The sequence below is a fragment of the Petromyzon marinus genome, chromosome 57, assembly GCF_048934315.1.
Source record: "Petromyzon marinus isolate PM22_M1 ecotype Great Lakes invasive population chromosome 57, UKy_Petmar_22M1.pri1.0, whole genome shotgun sequence".
NCBI lineage: Eukaryota > Metazoa > Chordata > Hyperoartia > Petromyzontiformes > Petromyzontidae > Petromyzon > Petromyzon marinus.
In genome coordinates this window covers 10,158,766-10,183,009 of record NC_133723.1, presented here as the reverse complement: position 1 = coordinate 10,183,009, position 24,244 = coordinate 10,158,766, and the positions used below count along the sequence as shown (strand labels likewise).

At 53.1% G+C, this 24,244-nt stretch overlaps 1 protein-coding gene across 1 annotated transcript in view; it reads right to left on the bottom strand.

Annotated features, from left to right (window-relative positions):
* The window catches only part of LOC116955039 (leucine-rich repeat and immunoglobulin-like domain-containing nogo receptor-interacting protein 1), an 88,579-nt gene extending 65,717 nt beyond the window's left edge, over positions 1–22,862 (bottom strand). The window contains exon 1 of the mRNA XM_076052767.1: positions 22,254–22,862. The gene's annotated coding sequence lies outside the window, so the exon portion shown is untranslated. The remainder of the gene's footprint in view (positions 1–22,253) is intronic.
* Positions 22,863–24,244: the final 1,382 nt, after the last annotated feature.

The following is a 24,244-nucleotide window of genomic DNA, read 5'->3' as shown; positions in this document are numbered from 1 at the left end:
TTTATATATATTTTATTGTTTTATTGTTTCCCTTTAACGTGACTTTACCGAAAGAGCTAAGAATATGAATAGGTACTACTCGCTTACAGCACTTGCCCCTACAGTCTGTTACAGGCTATACGGAGCGGGGGGGGGGGGGAGGTTTGTCTACATATCTGGCGGAACGCAACCCAAGGAGATGAAACACGGAGAAGCTGGCGAGAGCAGGAGATTTATTTACGGGAAGCGATTGAATTGATCGCGACGAGTAACCCGCCGATGTCCGCTTCCGCGGGCCGTTTTGAGCATAGCAGAGCGCCACTTAAAGAAGACGGCATCTCAGTGGTAGCTCTGCCATGTCCGCTTCCGCGGGCCGCTCTCCGGAACGCTGCTCTGTCTCGCGACGACGCCGATCGCCCACACGCTCGCGATCGCGTTGCGAGGAGGAGTGACAGAGCGACAACACGTACCTGAAATGTTTTTTTTTTATTTCAAAAATTCTGAGAAGAATCGACTGTTGAATTGAATGGAAGAGAATCGAGTCGGAGTGGGTCTGGCCAGATGGGGGGGGGGGGGGGGTGGGAGGGGCACCGTCAAAGCGCCACCCGCACCATGAAAGCGCGAGAGCTGAGGCAGCGCGACGCGTGGGGGCTCAATGCCGGAGCTCCGGGACATAGAGAGCCCGTAGCGCAGAGGGCCCGGTTTAAACTCCCACGCTCCCCCACGCTCTCCCCACGCTCTCCCCACGCTCTCCCCACGCTCTCCCCACGCTCCCCCCACGCTCTCCCCACGCTCTCCCCACGCTCTCCCCACGCTCTCCCCACGCTCTCCCCACGCTCCCCCCACGCTCTCCCCACGCTCTCCCCACGCTCTCCCCACGCTCCCCCACGCTCTCCCACACTCTCCCACGCTCTCCCACGCTCCCCCCACACTCTCCCCACGCTCTCCCCACGCTCCCCCACGCTCCCCCACGCTCTCCCACGCTCTCCCACGCTCTCCCATGCTCTCCCCACGCTCCCCCCACACTCTCCCCACACTCTCCCACACTCTCCCCACGCTCCCCCCACGCTCTCCCCACGCTCTCCCCACGCTCTCCCCACGCTCTTCCACGCTCCCCCACGCTCTCCCACGCTCCCCCCCCCCCCAAGAAAAAAGATGTATATTTGAATACATCAAAGTTACAGAACCACAGCCGTCACCCCTGGGGCGTCGGGCGAATCAGAACGACCGCCCCGGGCCCCGCGCTTTGGGAGGGGGCGGGGGGGGCGGGGGGGGGCGGGGGGGGGCGGGGGGGGGCACTTAGACTTCACGACGTCAGATTTTATAATTCCGATTGAAGGCGTCTGGTGCCCCCCCCCCCCCCCCCAAAGTGGCATTTCCCCCGGGACCCAGTGCCGGATTATCCCAGTAGCAGAATTATCAACTGCTACGGGCCCCGCACTTTCAAGGGCCCCGCGATAAACGCTTTCAAGCTATCAATTCCGATTAAGTGATTCTGTATTTGCTCTATTACTATAGTACTGTACCGCCTTCGACTTTTATGAACGACTGGGTGTTTAAGATGAGCGATTTGTTGTATTATCTGGCTGTATAGCAAATGAAAAAATACAATTACATTACTTTACTGCGCAAATAAAACATGTGCGTGGTGTTTTAATATTAATGTTTTTGTGATCATGCTACAGGCCCCCCTCAAGCTTCATCCGGGCAGGCACCTGCCCCCCCCATCCCCATTCTCCATGGAGCGCCTCCCCACGTTGGAGGCATCTTGAGGCATTGCCACGCTAACTCCCGTGCCCTTGGACAGAAATACATCTCTCCTCTGAGAGATTTTGGCTGTCCGCCTGATGAAGCTGGTTGTAATTACTGGCGGAACGTCGTACTCAGATTGCTAATGTTGTGGCTTGGCTCTCCAACACACAACCGGTGGTGCTGTGCTAGTATATTACACTACACTACTATACACTATATACTACACTATACACTACACTGCTATACACTATATACTGCACTATACACTACACTACTATACACTATATACTACACTACTATACACTAGTGTCGTACTAGTATGCTACACTATACACTACTATACACTAGTGCTGTACTAGTATATTACACTATACACTACTATACACTAGTGCTGTACTAATGACGAATTGGCCACGTTCTGTTTACGTGACAACCCTTACTAGTTGGCTGTGTCGGGTGGTGGCGGGTTTTAACGGCACATTTATATATTTACGCGATCTAACCCAACAAAAACCTCTATTATGAACAATAATACTAGTATTATTATTATCTAATAGTGGTTCGTTCGTAAGTGCAGGCGTTCGTTAGTCGGGAGTTCGTAAGTCGGGGACTGTCGGTACGCTTAGTTTGTGGTTGTTGTTCTTGCCCGCCCTCCACCACCCACTCGCCTCCAATTAACGCGGTTGGCTACGTACGGTGTGAAAGAAGTGCAACGTCCATGAAGCTCCTTTTCACGGAAGTGAAATCTTTGGTGCCCTTAGCAGCTTTGCATCCTGGGTGAGCGCACACTCTGATCCTGCCACCCTCCCCCCTCCCACCGCCATCAGGTCGCGTTCCAAGCTGATGTTGTTGAGTCCGAGTGAGAAGCCGAGACACTACGACACAGACGCATTTGTCCGAGCGAGTGGCCCCGATGTTCCGAACATAAACAACGACGAAGCAAATCGAACGCCAGCCGCGTGCAGACGAGCTGTGTGCACATCGTGCACGTGTAATTGCACGCACATGAGCGATGTTACGCGTTGCGATGCATTATTGTATAGCACAGAGTGGCACACAAGTCAGGACACATCGGTGTGGGGCGGGCAGGGGGGGGTTGGGGTAGAGATCGGGCAAGATTGGCGAGGTGCCATCCACCCCCGTAAGTTGATTGCCTTCAGAATATTTCGTTTGGTTGCTTCAATCGATACGGCCCCGACCGAACACGCCGCAAGGGTTCTTGAAATATAAATCCCAATTTATCTTTTGAGTTTTTTTCGTGTTTTTAGGATGTATTTTGGTTGTTTTGTGCTTTTTCAACGAGTGCCTTACTATTGTAAAGACCGACACAACAGACCACTTCAATCATATAAGCGTTTTGGGTTGGATCACGTACATACAAATGTGCCGTTAAACCCTCCACCACCCGACACAGCCACGATGAGTAAGGTTTGTCACGTAACACAGACCGTGCCAATTCGTTACTAGTACAGCACTAACCGGTTGTGTGTTGGAGAGCAAATCCACAGCGTTTACAATCTGAGTGGATTTTCTCTCCATATTGGTCGCGACAGCCAACGTGTTAAACCAATCTCTATATACATGCACCGAGGTCATTAACGACGACAAAAAAAACATATGAGCAAATACGGAGCAAAATATGAAGATTTCGCAGGTCGAGTTAGCGTGGAGAGACGCACGAGTTGGAACTACAACGGAGAGAGCCAGGCGGATGGACGCGTGCGTTGGAGAATGTCTGCAGGTTCCAGCGGCGAATCCATCAATCTCTGTGGGTCTCTGTGAGTGTTTCTCCTCTGCGTGTCTCTATGGGTTCACTATATGGGCCCATAGTTTGGGATGCATGGCCATAATCACACTCCTGTGGCTCGTGCCTTTAATGCATCTCGCTGAGTCTATATTAATCTCTACGTGTCTCTAGGTATGTCTAGGTATCTCTATGTAGGGGTCTCTATGGGTTTACTATGTGGGCCCACAGTGGCTCCTGTCTTTAACTTCCCATTCACAGAGGATGTGCAGTGCAGCAGCAGCATCAGCAGCATCGTCTTTAACTTCACATTCACAGAGGATGTGCAGTGCAGCATCAGCAGCAGCATCGTCTTTAACTTCCCATTCACAGAGGATGTGCAGTGCAGCAGCAGCATCAGCAGCATCGTCTTTAACTTCCCATTCACAGAGGATGTGCAGTGCAGCATCAGCATCGTCTTTAACTTCCCATTCACAGAGGATGTGCAGTGCAGCAGCAGGGCATCAGCAGCATCGCCCTGCTCTTGACGATGCTCTCATGATGCGGTTAAAGAACACCCAGAGGCCGATGCGATGATGATGATAACGACGATGGTGAGGACGACGACGATGATGACGATGATCATGACGACAATGATGACGATGGTGATGACAATGGTGACGATGATGACGATGATGAAGATGGTGATGAGGACAATGATGATGACGATGATGATGATGACGACGATGATGACGACGATGATGACGACGACGATGATGATAACGACCACAATGATGATGACGATGATGACGACGACGATGACGATGATGATGACAACGACGATGATGACGACGATGATGACGACGGCGATGATGACGATGATGACGACGATGATGATGACAACGACGATGATGACGATGATGATGACGACGACGATGATGACGATGATGACGACGACTATGATGACGACAACGACGATGATGACGATGATGATGACGACGACGATGACGACGATGATGACGACGATGATGATGACAACGACGATGATGACGACGATGATGACGACAACGACGATGATGGCGATGACGATGATGACGACGACGACGATGATGACAATGATGACGATGATGACGACGACGATGACGACGTCGAATCTAAATAGCTTCGTGGACTTTACCTGGTAAGACACAAGGAGTTTAGTTGTATCGGTATGTATGTTTTTAGTAAGTGATTACCTTACACTCCCTGTACATGTCACTCCTATGGTGTGTTTGTATTGTTTGTTTATGTAACGTCCTGACCACATGCCCCTTGCTGGCCATCTGTGTTGGCTCTCCAACACACCGATATGCCTTACTAGTAACGAATTGGCACGTTCTGTTTACGTGACAACTCCTACTAATTGGCTGTGTCGGGTGGTGGCGGGTTTAACGACACAATTATATATTTGCGCGATCTAACCCAAAAGAAAAAAATAACTGTATTTGAATAAATAATAAATAATATTGTCACGATTCCGATGCGGCCTCAGAGACACGCATCGTGGGTTCACAAAGACAAAGATCCCCCGTGTAGCCTGCAACAGACCGTTGGGGCAAGTGCTGTTAGCGAGTAGCGAGCACCTACGAAGGCCGGAACGGTAACACGAGGGGGTGGGTGGCAAACACCACGCCCGACCGTCTTTGTCTTTCCAGTGGCGATGTTTACACATCGCACCAGGTGCTCATTTGAGGCCGAGTCGACCTAGGGGAGACCCATGACTGGTTAAAATAATCGTCACTGGTGTTGGCCGTGAGCGGGAATTGAACTCGGGTCGCCGGGTTTATAGCGCAGTGTAGCGCTAACAACAACAACCGCCATTCGCACGAAGTGCCAGGCTAGGTGCACTTTGAGGCCACGTGAAGTGACGAACGCTCGCTAGCAGGAGGTCACTGAACAGACCCAGCAGGTGCCATGGGTTGGCTTACTGAGATGACTGGCCGATGCACCACCTGTGCCCCCTACTGTGCCAACCTGCTGTGCTTTAGCCACCCGGCACTCCGCTCGTTGTTGTGAGCGTCGCTCCTCCGCCCTCTGTTGTTGTTGGAGGGCGACTGCCTCCAACTGCCCAGTAGCGTCCTTCACGAGCCTCCTCCACAGAGGCCGATCTTGACACCGCTGGTACCAGTCATCGGCAAGTCTACTCAGCTCCACGCCCTCCAGTACCACTCCATCTCTTCTCTAGCCCGTACCGTGCCCGTTGTGCCCCCTCTATCCGGCCGAACAAAAGTTGTTTAATCATGCGGTGGCTGGGCGAGCTGCACGACCCAGCCAACGCAGCCCCACAAACAAAGACAAAGATCCCCCGTATAACCTTAACAAACTGTTTGGGGCAAGTGCTGTTAGCGAGCGCCTATGAAGGCCGGCACGCACACGAGGGGGTGAGTGGCCAGCGCCACGCCCGACCGCCTTCGTCTCCCCGTGTGGGGAAATGTTTTACACACCGCACCAGGTACTCATTTGAGGCTGAGTCGACCTAGGGGAGGCCTAGGACCGATTGAGTCTTCACACCCACACACACGTGGCGGCGGCGGCGTTTACAAATCCGCAGCGGTTGCTCAAATCACCGCGACGTGGCGCGACTTTCGTTCGCTCTACGTTCGAATTCCCACAGCGTTCGCACGCGTTAAGCAACGCGAGCGCTTGTCAGGGCTTTTAGGTAAATGCATCGTAACCAAGTGAACTCAAAACTAAACTTTGTTTTGTCTTACCCCACGTTACCAGGTGAAGGCCCCGCTGAGCCGCTACGTAGCGCTTGACCAGAAGCGACCCCGGCTATCACCAAATGACAGCTCAACGAAGTGGGCTCATCATCATCATGATCATCATCGCGTGTAAATGTAGAGCAGCCACACACTTTGAACGCGGGACGTTCATTCTAAATGCGGAGGGGAACAACCGGAGGAACCCCGAGAAACATCTACACCAACCACGGGCAGGGGGAGAGAGAGAGACAAGCAAACTCCAAATATACAGCAGCAGCAGGCGTCCGGGTCGGGATCGAACCCACGACCTTCTGCAGACCAGGCGAGGTAGTTAACATCTCCTAGCCACCGTGATGATGATGAGAGAGAGAGACACGCAAACTCCAAATATACAGGAGCAGCAGGCGTCCGGGTCGGGATCGAACCCACGACCTCCTGTATACCAGGCGAGGTAGTTAACATCTCCTAGACACTGTGGAGCACGAGATAAAGGCGCAGTACCTGCAATCGCTCGCACTCGCAACTGCTCGTGGAAGCGCCGTCCGCTTGAGGTGGTCCGAAAGACCCCTCCCGCAGATCGCTATCAACTCTCAGCACCGAAGGTGCAAGATTGCTATATATATTTATACGTATTCAAATTTAAAATCACTCGAACCAATGCTGACCATCGGCAGAATAATTCCGACAACAGCCATCTGTGCCCACGATCCATGAGCACAATACACATATAATATTAGTTTGATATACATGTGTGTAGAGTTGTGCAAATGAGCAGCGTAAGCAGGTCGCGATATCAAAATCAAATCATGAACATTATCATTCACGCACCCACTCACCCGAACACCCACTCATCAATCAAGCCACCCAACCGCTCACGGCCGAAGTTCCAGAGGTGTCTCGCTTCGGTCGACTCAGCCTCAAATGAGCGCCTCGTGCGGTGTGAATACAAACATCAGCACGGGGGAGACAAAGGCGGCCGGGCGTGGTGGTGCTGGCCACCAACCCCGATTCGTGCGCCGTGCCGGCCTTCATAGCCGCTGCTACTCGCTGACGCAGCACTTGCCCCGACAGTCTGTCGAAGGCTATACGGTGAGGTGGGGGATCTCTGCCTTTGTCTGTGTTTCTCCATCACAAGCTAACCGCGTCCTCTGCTCCAAACTCATTTCGCCGTCTAAATCCGCCCGTCACACGGCAAGATCACTGCCCGCATTTCACATTGTGTATGTGACGTGCGTGTGTGTTCGGCTGCGTACGCGTGTGAGCTTGTTCGTGTGTGCACATATGTATGTAGGGGGAGCGGTAGTGTAGTGCTCAGCGCTACGCTGCGCGACGAACCCAGCCACCCGAGATCGATTCCCGCTCACGGCACAACACCGGTGACGATTATCTGAACCGGTCCTGGGCCTCCCCTAGGTCGACTCGGCCTCGAATGAGCACCTGGTGCGGTGCGTAAAAATAGCGCCACTAGGGAGACAAAAGCGGCCGGGCGTGGTGCTGGCCACCCACCCCCTCGTGTGCTGTTCTGGCCTTCATCGGTGCTCGCTAATAGCACTTGCCCCAACAGTCTGTTACGGCTATACGGGGGATCTTTGTCTGTGTATGTTGTGTGCATGTCGCGTGTGTTGTGTGCATGTCGCGTGTGTTGTGTGCGTGTCATGTGATGTGTGCGTGTTGTGTGTGTGTGTGTGTGCGTGTCGTGTGTGTGTGTGCATGTCGTGTGTGCGTGTCGTGTGTGCGTATCGTGTGTGTGTGCTGTATGCGTGTCGTGTGTGTGCGTGTCGTGTGTGTGTCGTGCGTGCGGTGAGGTGTCGTGTCGTGTGTGCGTGTCGTGTGTGTGAGTATCGTGTGTGTGTGTGCTGTGTGCGTGTCGTGCGTGTGTCGTGTGTGCGTGCTGTGTGCGTGTGTGTGTCGTGCGTGCGGTGAGGTGTCGTGCGTGCGGTGAGGTGTCGTTTGTGTGCGTGTCGTGTGTGCGTGTCGTGTGTGCGTATCGTGTGTGTATGTGTTGTGTGTGTGCGTGTCGTGTGTGTGCGTATCGTGTGTGTGCGTGTGTGTGTGTGCTGTGTGCGTGTCGTGCGTGTGTCGTGTGCTGTGTGCGTGTCGTGTGTGAGCGTGTCTTGTGTGTGTGTCTTGTGCGTGTGTGTGCTGTGTGCGTGTCGTGTGTGTGCGTGTGTGTGTGCTGTGTGCGTGTGTGTGTGCTGTGTGCGTGTCTTGTGTGTGTATCGCCCCACCATGGACACTGCCAAGTTTTGATGGACCAGCTCAGCTGATAGCAACCCCCCCCCCCCTGGCCTGGGGGGGGGGGGAGGAGGGTCTCAGGGCCCAGCGCGGGGGAGGCGGGAGCGACGTCGTTCGCCATCAGCGGCCGCGTCACTCCGAGTCGCTCCGGGACGCCTCCGGGCAGACGGCGACTTAAGTGGTCACGAGCGGTGGCTCGGAGATGTTAACTACCTCGCCTGGTGTACAGGAGGTCGTGGTGTGTGCGTCTCTCTCATCATCATCACGGTGGCTCGGAGATGTTATCTCCCTCGCCTGGTGTACAGGAGGTCGTGGTGTGTGCGTCTCTCTCATCATCATCACGGTGGCTATGAGATTTTGACTACCTCGCCTGGTGTACAGGAGGTCGTGGTGTGTGCGTCTCTCTCATCATCATCACGGTGGCTCGGAGATGTTATCTCCCTCGCCTGGTGTACAGGAGGTCGTGGTGTGTGCGTCTCTCTCATCATCATCACGGTGGCTATGAGATTTTGACTACCTCGCCTGGTGTACAGGAGGTCGTGGAGTGTGCGTCTCTCTCATCATCATCACGGTGGCTATGAGATGTTGACTACCTCGCCTGGTGTACAGGAGGTCGCGGTGTGTGCGTGTCTCTCATCATCATCACGGTGGCTATGAGATGTTAACTACCTCGCCTGGTATACAGGAGGTCGTGGGTTCAATCCCGACCCTGATACCTGCTGCTGTATATTTGGAGTTTGCGTGTCTCTCTCTCTCTCTCTCTCTCATCATCATAACGGTGTCTAGGAGATGTTAACTACCTCGCCTGGTGTACAGGAGGTCGTGGATTCGATCCCGACCCTGACGCCTGCTGCTGTTGTATGTTTGGAGTTTGCGTGTCTCTCTCTCATCATCATCATCACGGTGGCTAGGAGATGTTAACTACCTCGCCTGGTGTACAGGAGGTCGTGGGTTCGATCCCGACCCTGATTCCTGCTGCTGTATATTTGGAGTTTGCGTGTCTCTCTCTCATCATCATCATCACGGTGTCTAGGAGATGTTAACTACCTCGCCTGGTGTACAGGAGGTCGTTGGTTCGATCCCGACCCTGACGCCTGCTGCTGCTGTATATTTGGAGTTTGCGTGTCTCTCTCTCATCATCATCATCATCACGGTGTCTAGGAGATGTTAACTACCTCGCCTGGTGTACAGGAGGTCGTGGGTTCGATCCCGACCCTGACACCTGCTGCTGTATATTTGGAGTTTGCGTGTCTCTCTCCACGTGGTCGCGTGGATTTTCCCGGTTTCCCCTCTCCACATTTCGGAATCGACATCACGCGTGTCAGTGTACTTGGCTACTGCTGCACGTTTCCACGTGGTGATGATGATGATGGCGGTGGTAAGCCACTTCATTGATGATGGCCAGGTCGCTTCTAATGAAGGGCAGCAATAGCTCAGTGGAGGCCTCACACCTGCTAAAATAAACAGTTTTAGTTTAGAGCGTCGGCTGTGCCAGAAAGCGACTTGACATTGGGGGTCCGTGTTTTTCTCTTGCCTTCTTGATAACTATCTTGTTTTTTTTTTATCCTTCCACCAACAAACATCAACAACAGCAGCAGCAGTCGCCATTCGCCACGAAGTTTCACACCACGGCGCTTGTGCCAGGCTAGGTGCACTTCGAGTCTATGTGAAGCGTCCGAGGCTCACGGACAGGAGGTTACGGGACAGACCCAAAAATACAAAGATCCCCCGTATAACCTTTAACAGACTGCTGGGGCAAGTGCTGTTAGCGAACACCCACTAAGGCTGGCACGGCACACGAAGGGGTGGGTGTTGTGGCTTAGCAACCACGCCCGACCGCCTTTTTCTCCTCAGTGGCGATGTTTACACACCGCACCAGGTACTCATTTGAGGCTGAGTCGACCTCGGGGAGGCCCAGGAACCGGGTCAGATAATCGTCACTGGCGTTGGTGGCCGTGAGCGAGAATCAAAATCGGGTCGCCAGTTTCGTAGCGCAGCGCGCTAACCGCTGCACCACCGCTCCCCACAAACACACACACTCACACAGACGCATCAAAGAGACATTCCCTCTGAGCCCAGGTAAGCTGTTGGGCAAGTGGTGTCAGCGTTGGGTGGCGAATGTTCGGTGAGAATATCCAAAGCGCGTTACGAGGAGATTCCACTTCGCACGCATTGCCGCTGCTGCTCCTGGAATCGAGCACGCGGTGCAATTATCCTGCTGCTTGGATGAGCGTCGACACATCGGCGGCTCATGTCACCACTTTTAGAAATTCCACATTCCTCCAACGTCAAGCCACCCCCAGCTACCCAGCTACCGACCTGCCCAGCACTCCACCACACACACGCACACAGCTAGATGTGCTGGACGGAACAGGAGAGGGGAGAGGGTGGGGGGGGGGATCGTACAGCTGTGGAAAAGAGGAGGTTGTGGAGGGTGCATCTCCTCCTCACTCCTTCTCCATCCTCCTCCTTCCTCTCTCCTCCCTCCCTCCCTCCTCCTCCTCACCCACCTCCTCACCCACCTCCTCACTCACCCCTATCCTCAACTCCGTGCATCACTCTGCCCAGAGTGAGGTGGCTCGTGAAGGATGTGTCCCACCTGCGTGCGCGAGCTCTCCCCGAGTCTCCCAACCTCTGCTCCTCCTGCTCCACCTCCTCCTCCTGCTCCACCTCCTGCTCCACCTCCTCCTCCTGCTCCACCTCCTGCTCCACCTCCTCCTCTAATCTCTCCTCCAACGCCGTGCAATCACTCGGCCCGGCTGCCGGCCGTCGGGCTACTCAGCCTCGGTCGCAGCCCCCTCCTCCTCCTCCCGCTCGTCTTTCTTATGAATTATCCACGCATCCCGTGCCCAGCTGCTTGCTCGTCTATAGATAGCAGGCAGTGTGTGTGGTCATAACAAAGACAAAAATCCCCCCCTATAGCCTTTAACAGACTGTAGGGGCAAGTGCTGTTAGCGAGCACCTATGAAGGCCGGCACGGCACACGAGGGGGTGGGTGGCCAGCACCACGCCCGGCCGCCTTTGTCTCCCCAGTGGCGATGTTTACAGACCGCACCAGCTACTCATTTGAGGCTGATTCGACCTAGGGGACGTCCATGACCAATTCAGATAATCCTCACTGGTGAGCGAGAATCAAACTCGGGTCGCCGGGGATCGTAGCGCAGCTGACTGCTACACCATAGCTCCCCCCACACACTCACACACAGCCGCGCACACTCACACACAGACACACACAACAACAACAGCGCCATTCGACACTAAGTGGCGATGACGTCACCACGACGCTTGTGCCAGGCTACGTGCACGTTGAGGCCACGTGCAGTGTCGAACGCCCGCTGGCAAGAGGTCACGGGACAGACCCAGGGATTGAGAAGACCTGAAGCTTCGTGCGGAGCGACAGACCAGGTAGCTTCCACACAGCGTTACGAAGCCGATGAAAAGATAATGCCGCTCGACTTATTCTGAGTGAGACCTCTGCTGTCAAGCCGGAGCCGGTCATGAGTACACTGGCCAGGTATGGGAAACTCTCCACAACTGCCCCATCACAAATTTGGAGCTGAGGGAGTGGAGTGTTCGATGGTACAAAATACCCAGGCAGGTGCTTAGTTTCGGTGTGGCTGATGGTAATGCCCCACCTCTTAGTGGCAAGCTCCAGGTTCAGCAGCAGCGCCTCCAATTCCTCCTCTGAGTGAGCAGCAATTACCAGATCATCGGCAAACATAACGTGGTTGACCAATAGGGAGCCATCCCTTGACCGCACCTGGGCATCGATCAGCCTCCCAATGTATCGGTACCAGATGGAAATTCCTCTGGTACAGCAATCAAAGGCTTCACGAACTACGTGGTCGAAAACTGTTAAATAATGTGGGAGCCAGATGTAATCCCATTCACACACCCAGGGTGAACAGGGAATAGCTCCGACCCCCGGCCACGTAGTTTTACCCGGGTCCGCTCACCATCATGAAGGTCCTTAATGACCGTGAGCAGAGGATCAGGGACTCCGAAAGCACGAAGAACAACCCAGAGCCCAGGCCTCCTGGTAGTATCATAGGCCTTGACCAGGTCAATAAAGCAGAGATGTAGGTCGTGTTGGAATTATCTACACCTCTGCTGTAGCAGACGGACAGAAAATATGGCATCTGTGCAGGACCGCCCTTTCCTGATATCGCATTGGGAAGCTGCAAGCCTCTCCTCAGGGTGCCTGGCAAGGTGATGTTGAATAATCCTTGCCAGGACCTTTCCCGGCACACTGAGGAGTGAGATGCCCCTGTAGTTGTTACAGTCTGTGCGGTCTCCCTTCTTAAAGAGGGGCATCCTTCCTTCCAATACTGCGGAACCCGTCCAGTGGCCCAGACTATTGTTATGATGTCATGTAGGGTAGTCTGCGCACAGACGCCACCCTTCTTCAGCATTTCGCTTGGGAGATCATCTCTTAGTGAGCAGCTATGTCTCAGACTCTGAGACATAGCTGCTCACTAAGAGATGTACCACTCGAACACTCGCACGCGGCGCTGTCGTTCACACGCAAACCGCACCAGGTCCTCATTTAAGGCTGAGTCGACCTAGAGGAGGGAGTGGGGGAGGGGGGCAGGCCCAGGACTAGTTCAGATATTGAGATAATCGTCACTGGTGTTGGCGGCCGTGACCGGGAATCGAACTCGGGTCGTAGCGTTCGGAGTGAAGCGTGCACTGACCCCTACCCTACCGCTCCCCGCACAGAGACACGTACACGAAGACAAAGATCCCCCGTATAGCCTTTACAGACTCTAGGGGCAAGGGCAGTTAGTGAGCAGCTATGAAGGCCAGCCACGGCCCATGACGGGGTGGGTGGCTAGGCACTCATTTGAGGCTGAGTCGACCTAGGGGAGGCCCAGGACCGGATCAGATAATCGTCACAGGTGCTGTGCCATGAGCGGGAATCGAATTCGGGTTCGCCAGGTTCGTAGCGCAGCGCGCTAACCGCTACACCACCGCTCCTTACACTACACAGCGCACACAGACACACACACACGCATAGGCAAAGCAATTACGCACACACACACTACAACGCATTGTATTGTGAACTTATTCACATGTTAAATGCCATTATTGTGGTGCTCAAACTGTGAAAGTCGCGAGTAAATGAATTCACTGAATTATTATTTTATTTTTCATATTAGATTTTTTTTTTACAATTGTACTTTAAATATTAATAATAATGATGTATTTAATGGCGTGTTGGCCGTGAAATATATCTAATTTATCCCGACCATGTACCGACAAAGACAAAGGTCCCTCGTGTAGCCTTAACAGACTGTTGGGGCAAGTGCTGTTAGCGAGTAGCAGCACCTATGACGGAGGGAACGGCACACGAGGGGGTGGGCGGCCAGCATCACGCCCGGCCGCCTTTGTCTTCCCAGTGGCGATGTGTACACACATTGCACCAGGTACTCATTTGAGGCTGAGTCGACCTGGGGGCGGGGGAGTCCAGTATAATCGTCACCAGTGTGTGGTGGTGGCCGCGATCGGGAATTGAACTCGTGGCGCTGGTGATCGTAGCGCAGTGCGCCAACCGCTCTCCGTAATCTACCGCACACCTACATACAGACACAACAAAGATCCCCCATATAGCCATAACTGACTGTAGGGGCAAGTGGTATTAGCGAGCACCTACACACACACAACTACATACACACACACCTACATAAACACAACAACCGTCATTCGCCACTAAGTGGCGGTGACGTCACCACGACGATTGTGCCAGGCCATGTGCACCTTGAGGCCACGTGAAGTGTCGAACGCCCGCGGGCAGGAGGTCACGGGGCAGACCCAGGTGCAACGGGTCGACTGACTGAGATGACTGAGATGACTGGCTGATGCACCACCTGTGCCCCCTACTGTGCCAACCTGCTGTGATTTAGCCACCCGGCGCTCCGCTCGTTGTTCTGAGCGTCGCTCCTCCGCCCTCCGTTGTTGTTGGAGGGCGACTACCTCTAACTGCCCAGTTGCATCCTTCACGAGCCTCCTCCACAGAGGCCGATCTTGACACCGCTGGTACCAGTGATCGGCAAGTCCACTCAGCTCCACGTCCTCCTGTACCACATCACTCCATCTCTTCTCTAGCCCGTGCCGCGCCCGCTTAGCCCCCTAAATCCGGCCGAACAAAAGCTGTTTCGGCATGCGGTGGCTGGTCATGCGGGCTACATGACCCAGCCATCGCAGCCTTGCCCGCCGGAGGAGCTCACCGATGGGACCTTGCCCAGATCTTTCAAGGATTTGTGAGCTCCTCACACAGTCCAGTCTGGTTAAACCCAGGATGGATCGTAGGCACGCCAGCCTAAATGTTTCTAACCGGCGAAGATGTTCCATTAGGGGGGTCCACGTTTCGCAAGCGTAGAGAAGTGAGGGAATGACCGTGGCCGAGAAGACCTGAAGCTTAGTGCGGAGCGACAGACCAGGTAGTTTCCACACAGCGTTTCGCAACCGATGAAAAGATATTGCCGCTCGACTGATTCGGAGTGAGACCTCTGCTTTTAAACTGGAGCCGGTCATAAGCACACTGCCCAGGTATGGGAAACTCTCCACTCTCTCCACAACTGCCCCATCACCGATTGGGAGTTGTGGGGGTGGAGTGTCCGATGGTACAAAATACCCAGGCAGGTGCTTAGTCATGGTGGGGCTGATGGTAAGGCCCCATCTCTTAGTGGCACGCTCCAGTCTCAGCAGCAGCGTCTCCAACTCCTCCTCTGAATGAGCAGCTATTACCAAATCATCGGCATACATAACCTATAAAAAAAAACACAAACACACCTACACACACACACACCTACACACACACCTACATACACACACTACACTCACTATCAGATTGTGGTGAACACTGACGAATTCGAATTATCATTGCGCCGAGCCTTTGAACACCGTGCGAGAGGGCATTGAACTCGAGTGGAAATTGATGCGGTCGTACAATCTCTCACAAAGCAATGTCGAAAATAAAAATGCATTCATCATTTTGGTGATTTCTGCGAACTTCGGTAGGGGGGATGGCGAAGCGGTGTACGAGCACACGACGTCGCCTACACACAATAGGCGACGTCGTTTCGGGCAATTGACCTTCTCCGAAACGAGAGAGAGAGAGACGAGATGGATAGACCGAGTTCACCACAGCGCGCACACATAGAGAGAGAGAGAGAGACGCTACAAATGAAGAGTGACTTTACTGCACGGTTATGGTATTATTAGACCGAGTGCAGGCTGGTAAAATATTTCCCGGTTTGATTTAGAGTGGGGAAAAACACTATAAACTAAAACTATCTTTTTTTATTTTACCAGGTAAGGCCTCACTGAGGTGATATAGAGCTATTTTTTCATAAGCGACCCTGCAAAGACAAATGATAGCCCTACGAAGTGGCTTATCGTCACGTGGACATTAGTAACAAACAAATACTCCAAGCGCACATTTCTAAATGTTGAGGGGAAAACCAGAGGAACCAGAGAAATATCCACGCGAGACACGCAAACTCCAAATATAAAACAGCAGGCGTCAAGGTCGGGATCGAACCCACGACCTTCTGTGTACCAGGCGAGGTAGTAACATCCCCTAGCCACCGTGATGATGATGATCGAGATCGAACCCACGACCTCCTGTGTACCAGGCGAGGTAGTTAGCATCCCCTAGCCACCGTGATGGTGATGATGATCGAGATCGAACTCACGACCTCCTGTGTACCAGGCGAGGTAGTTAACATCCCCTAGCCACCGTGATGGTGATGATCGAGATCGAACCCACGACCTCCTGTGTCCCAGGCGAGGTAGTTAACACCCCCTAGCCACCGTGATAATGATGATGATCGAGATCAAACCCACGACCTCCTGTGTACCAGGCGAGGTAGTTAACATCTCCTAACCACCGTGACGGTGATGATCTAGATCGAACCCACGACCTCCTGTGTACCAGGCGAGGTAGTTAACATCCCCTAGCCACCGTGATGGTGATGATCGAGATCGAACCCATGACCTCCTGTGTACCAGGCGAGGTAGTTAACATCCCCTAGCCACCGTGATGGTGATGATCGAGATCGAACCCACGACCTCCTGTGTACCAGGCGAGGTAGTTAACATCTCCTAGCCACCGTGATGGTGATGATTGAGATCGAACGCACGACCTCCTGTGTACCAGGCGAGGTAGTTAACATCTCCTAGCCACCGTGATGGTGATGATCGAGATCGAACCCACGACCTCCTGTGTACCAGGCGAGGTAGTTAACATCTCCTAGCCACCGTGATGGTGATGATCGAGATCGAACCCACGACCTCCTGTGTACCAGGCGAGGTAGTTAACATCTCCTAGTAGTATACTACACTATATACTACAATACACGCGACGCTGTACATTAGCACGGTTGGCTACGTACGGTGCGAAGGAAGTTCCACGTACCTACTATCAAGTGGCACGTGCTCACGCGTCCGCCGCACGTGCGAAATCTTCCGCTCAATCGCGGCTCCGTAGCCGACCGGTCGCTCTCTCGAAATCGCGCAACGAAATTTATTTATTTATTTTACCACCACCCCCCCCCCTCTCATCCCCCCGCCCCCCCCCCCCCGAGCCCCCAGAGGGACTGCTTTGTCCACGTCTGAGCTGGGGGCGGGGAGAGGCGGGGGGAGAAATTTAAAGCGCCGGCAACATTTGAGGGATTGGGACGGCGAACAATGGGGGAGAGTTCGCCGCCGCCGCCGCCGCCCTCCGCGGTGCGACTCGTCGCCTCGGAACGTCGCCGCCACCACGGCGCCGGTCGTCACCTGACGGTCGGGCACCGCGAGCAGCAACCGGTTGGCGCAACCGGTTGCAGAAGAGACGTCTCTCGCGCGCAAGCGATCCAGTTGCATGCGACCGGGTTTCAGCCGGCGCATCGTTCGACAGTCGAGTCCGTCACTCTACGGCGAGCAGCAACCCCGGTCGGCGCAACTGCTGCCTGCAACTGGTTTGCAGAAGAGACGATTCAGTTGCATGCAACCGAGTTTCTCGCAAGCGATTGATGGGGTTGTCGACCCACGCATGGCATCGCCGCGAGGTCTGCGAACCGGTAGATTTGTCCCAAACACGATCCGCTTGAAATGTAAATGAATGACTACACATCATTGGCAGCTGTAGGTTGGCCACTTCACGAGACTACGAGTCCGTCGGGAACATGTCGCCGTGCAGAGCCCTTCGCGTGAGAGAACGGGTCCAGGGAAAGTGGACACCGTAGAGGTACTTCCGAGACCTTCAAGTGCACGCAGCGGGGCCCCCACACGCCTCGTCTGTGACCTACATCAAGGAGTAACGGGAAAGGGCTGAAGCGTGAATCCCCGAGTCTGCGAAATAAATTCAAAGTTTTGGATAGAATTGGAAAACAAATTTGTAATTTTTTTTTGTTTGTTATTGGGGCAGGAGGCAATGGGGAGTAGCATTCCACGTAATTCGAAATATTTGGTAATTCGGCAAAGTCCAGAGTCCCGTATGTGTCGAATTGACAATGTTTCACGCTACCTTTCAACTCGTCCTCATTACTAGCGGGCGCGTCAGTTCACCCGATATGATGTACGTACAGCATTTTTTTTTATTCTCACACCTGGAAAGTATCCAAACTGTAGTGCGGAGTCAAATTTCACAACCGCACGTGTTCAGTTACGCACTGCGTTATGACGCGCGCACAGAGATGTACATTTACACCTCCACATAGAGACACTCGCACGCCTCGATCAACACCGACACACGCAGGCGAGCATTTACAAAGACAAAGATGCCCCCCTCTGTTATAGCATTGACAGTCTGTCGGGGCAAGTCTAACGAAAAAAGAAATCAAATTAATTAAATTTTTCCAAGTAAGGCCCACGCGACCGTGGATGTCACAAATGACAGCTCAGCGAAGTGGGATTACCAAACACTCTAAACGCGTGATGCTGATTCCAAATGTGGAGGGGGAAACCGGAGGTCTCGGAGAAAAATCCACGCGGCCACGGGAAGAGAGGCACGCAAACTCGAAATATACAGCAGCAGCAGCAGGCGTCAGGGTCGGGATCGAACCCACAACCTCCTGTATACCAGGCGAGGTAGTTAACATCTCCTAGCCACTGTGGTGATGATGATGAGAGATAGACACGCAAACTCGATATACACAGCAGGTGTCAGGGTCGGGATCGAACCCACGACCTCCTGTACACCAGGCGAGGTAGTTAACATCTCCTAGACACCGTGATGATGATGATGATGAGAGAGAGACACGCAAACTCCAAATATACAGCAGCAGGAATCAGGGTCGGGATCGAACCCACGACCTCCTGTACACCAGGCGAGGTAGTTAACATATCCTAGATACCGTGATGATGATGATGATGAGAGAGATACGCAAACTCCAAATATACAGCAGGAAGCGTCAGGGTCGGGATCGAACCCACGACCTCCTGTACACCAGGCGAGGTAGTTAACATCTCCTAGCCACCTTGACGAGGTTAGCGAGCACCTATGAAGGGATGGGTGGCCAACACCACGCCCGGCCGCCTTTGTCTCCCCAGTGGCGATGTTTACACAACGCGCCTGGTACTCATTTGAGGCCGAGTCGACCTAGGGGTATGTGGCGCAGTGCGCTAAGCGCTGCGCCACCGCTCCTCACATTGACAACTATACCGCCACTCCCTGTTGCGGGAATTACTTGGTCACCACGCTCACAACAATGGTGATTACATGCATCTAAGTTGTATAATCCTGTTCTTGTGATTATAGAAATATAGGGTAACACTGATATAGGATTATAAAGGGTAGGAGCATCTGGTAGTCTCATGCTTGCACCCATAGACACACAAATACAAATATAGCCTCAACATTAATGTTGGGGAAAGTGCTGTTTGGAAGCAGCACAACAAAGACAAAGATCCCCCGTTTAGCATTAACAGATGTTTGGGGCAAGTGCTGATAGCGAGCAGCACACGATAGACAAAGATCCCCCGTATAGCCTGAAGAGAATGTTGGGGCAAGTGCTGTTAGCGAGCACCTATGAAGGCTGGCCTGGGCACACGAGGGGGTGGGTGGCCAGCACAACGCCCTAGTGGCGATGTTTACACACCTCACCACGTACTCATTTGATGCTGAGTCGACCTAGGGGATGCCCAGAACCGTCTCAAATATTCGTCACTGGTGTTGGTCGTGGACTCGGGGCGCCGGGTTAGTAATGCAGTGTACTATCCATTACACCACCGCTCCCCACTGACACACACTGACACATACAGACTAACGCACACACACACACTGACACACACACACACAGACACACATTGACACACACTGATACATACAGACTAACACACACACACACTGACACACACAGACACACACTGACACATACAGACTAACACACACACACACTGACACACACTGACACATACAGACTAACACACACTGACACACACTGACACATACAGACTAACACACACACTGACACACACTGACACATACAGACTAAAACACACACTGACACACACACACTGACACACACTGACACATACAGACTAACACACACACTGACACACACTGACACACACACAGACACACACTGACACATACAGACTAACACACACACACTGACACACACTGACACACATTGACACACACACTGACACACACTGACACATACAGACTAACACACACGAGGACACCCCCGTACAACCTTAACAGACTGTTGGGGCAAGCGCTCTTAGCAAGCACCGACGAAGGCAGGCACGGCACACGAAGGGGTGGGTGGCCAATTGACACACACACTGACACACACTGACACATACACACTGACACACACTGACACATACAGACTAAAACACACACTGACACACACACTGACACACACTGACACACACTGACACATACACACTGACACACACTGACACATACACACTGACACACACTGACACATACAGACTAAAACACACACTGACACACACACTGATACACACTGACACACACTGACACATACACACTGACACACACTGACACATACAGACTAACACACACACTGACAAACACACACTGACACACACTTACACATACAGACTAACACACACACTGACACACACACATTGACACACTGATACATACAGACTAACACACACACTGACACACACACTGACACACACTGACACATACAGACTAAAACACACACTGACACATACAGACTAAAACACACACTGACACACACACACTGACACACACTGATACATACAGACTAACACACACTGACACACACACACTGACACACTGACACATACAGACGAACACACACACTGACACACACACACTGACACACACTGACACATACAGACTAACACACACACTGACACACACACTGACACACACTGACACATACAGACTAAAACACACACTCACACACACTGACACACACTGACAGACACACGAAAAATACAAAAATCCCCTGTATAGCCTTAGCAGACTGTTGGGGCAAGTGCTGTTAGCGAGCACCTATAAAGGCCGGCACGGCACACGAGGGGGTGGGTGGCCAGCACTACGCCCGGCCGCCTTTGTCTCCCCAGTAGCGATGTTTACACACCTCACCAGGTACTGATTTGAGGCTGAGTCGACCTAGAGGAGGCCCAGGACTCGGTTCAGATGATAGTCGCTGGTGTTGGCCGTGAGCGGGAATCGAACCCTGGGTCCGAGTTCGTAGCGTAGAGCGCTTAGCGCTGCACCATCGTCCCCCGCACCAACACACAAACTGACACACACTGACACACACACACTAACACACTAACACACACACACTGACACACACTGACACACACAAACTAACACACTAACACACACACTAACAAACAGACACACACACTGACACACTAACACACACACAAACTGACACACTGACACACACACACACAAACTGACACACTGACACACACACACTAACACACACACTAACACACAGACACACACAAACTGACACACACTAACACACACACACTAACACACAGACACACACACACTAACACACAGACACACGCACTGACACACTAACACACACACACAAACTGACACACACACTAACACACTAACACACACACTAATACATAGACACACGCACTGACACACTAACACACACACACAAACTGACACACTGACACACACACTAACACACACACACACTAACACACACACACAGACACACGCACTGACACACTAACACACACACACAAACTGACACACTGACACACACACACTAACACACTAACACACACACTAACGCACAGACACACACACTGACACACTAACACACACACACAAACTGACACACTGACACACACACACTAACACACTAACACACACTAACACACAGACACACACACTGACACACTAACACACACACACACAAACTGACACACTGACACACACACACACTAACACACACAAACTGACACACTGACACACACACACTAACACACACACACTAGCACACACTAACACACAGACACACGCACTGACACACTAACACACACACACACAAACTGACACACTGACACACACACACTAACACACACACACACTAACACACAGACACACACACTGACACACTAACACGCACACCACAAACTGACACACTGACACACACACACTAACACACACACTAACACACAGACACACACACTGACACACTAACACACACACACAATCTGACACACTGACACACACACTAACACACACACACACTAACACACAGACACACACACTAACACACAGACACACACACTAACACACAGACACACACACTAACACACAGACACACGCACGCGCGGGCACTCACCTCAGCAGTCGGCAAGGTGTTCTTGTGGCGGGGGTTAGCCGGTGGAAGACCGGGAGACTCGCCTCAAACCTTCACCTCGATTGTCTTAATCGCCGCACCATCCTCACACCGCACTCCCGCTACGTGCACGCGCGCGTGTGCACGTGCGCGTGCGCACACACGTGCGCGCGTGTGTGTGCACGTGCGCGCGCTATCACTCAATGCCAATCGCAGCACAGACGCGACCCAGCGAAGCTCAGCAACACCTACAGCGAGTCCTTGATGCGTATACCATGTACACGCGTAGCGACGCGCAGCAGCGGCGGCAGCGGAGCTCGCTGTATGCGTGGAGCCCCTTGGGCTTACTGGGGCAGGGAGGGAGGGAGCAGGCGGCAACAGTCACCACAGCCACGCCACAACCCGCATGCCCATTCACAACAGCGCGGGTCGCAAGAATGAAGAAGGCGGGTGGTGGTGGTGCTGGTGGTGGTGCTGGTGGTGCTGGAGGCTGACTCCAGTCCTTTTTTTTAAGCGCGAGGAATCCACTTCGGGCTTTTTTTTCTCACGCGGCTTTGCCAATGGGGCTGGGCTATTGGGGCTGCGGGCGGTCAAGAAACAACGGAGCCCCGGATTGTTCAAATCGGATTCTGGCTCCTCCGTTTAAAAAAAAGAAAACCTCACACCAGTCAAGCCGGGGGGTGGGGGTGGGTCATGTAGTCTTGTGGTCCCCATTGAGAACGTCGAGGTAAGGCAAGGTGGTGATGGTGGCTGATGTGGTGGTGATGGTGGCTGATGTGGTGGTTGTCGTGGTGGTGGTGATTGATGTGGTGGTTGTCGTGGTGGTGATGGTGGTGGTGGTGGTGGTTGTCGTGGTGGTGGTTGATGTGGTGGTTGTCGTGGTGGTGGTATTGATTGATGTGGTGGTTGTCGTGGTGGTGGTGATGGTGATGGTGGCTGATGTGGTGGTTGTCGTGGTGGTGGTGGCTGATGTGGTGGTTGTCGTGGTGGTGGTGATTGATGTGGTGGTTGTCGTGGTGGTGGTGGTGGTGATGGTGGTGGTTGTCGTGGTGGTGGTGGTGGTTGATGTGGTGGTTGTCGTGGTGGTGGTAGTGATTGATGTGGTGGTTGTCGTGGTGGTGGTGGTGGTGGTGGTGATGGTGATGGTGGCTGATGTGGTGGTTGTCGTGGTGGTGGTGGCTGATGTGGTGGTTGTCGTGGTGGTGGTGGTGGTGATTGATGTGGTGGTTGTCGTGGTGGTGGTGGTGGTGATGGTGGCTGATGTGGTGGTTGTCGTGGTGGTGGTGATTGATGTCGTGGTTGTCGTGGTGGTGGTGATGGTGGCTGATGTGGTGGTTGTCGTGGTGGTGGTGATTGATGTGGTGGTTGTCGTGGTGGTGGTGGTGATGTTGGCTGATGTGGTGGTTGTCGTGGTGGTGGTGATTGATGTGGTGGTTGTCGTGGTGGTGGTGGTGATGTTGGCTGATGTGGTGGTTGTCGTGGTGGTGGTGGTGATTGATGTGGTGGTTGTCGTGGTGGTGGTGGTGATTGATGTGGTGGTTGTCGTGGTGGTGGTGATTGATGTGGTGGTTGTCGTGGTGCTGGTGGTGGTGGTGGGGTTTGTATGAATTCACAGTTGCTGAACAAAGGTAATAATTGCCCATGCAATGAACGAGAGACAACACAAGTGACGTCTCTGCTCAAATGAGCACGGATTTGTTGAGACGGGTACTTATTTTCCCCTTACAGCCCTGGAAATTCCACATTACTATGACGGGGAAGGTTGGGTTGGGGGTAGTCACTCCGTAGATTTCCCCACAAAGTGGTACCTAATTGTATCGACCCCCGAGGCATGATGGCTGCTGAGTCACCCACACAAGCAGGGTGTGAACTCGCATCTTGCCGATCGCGAGCCACTCCCATCCATCTGCCGCTTTGCTGATAACGCGTCGATTGATTATCAGCAGAGCGTGTTCGTTGCATGTTCACCACAAGTACAGTGCGTGTGCTTAATG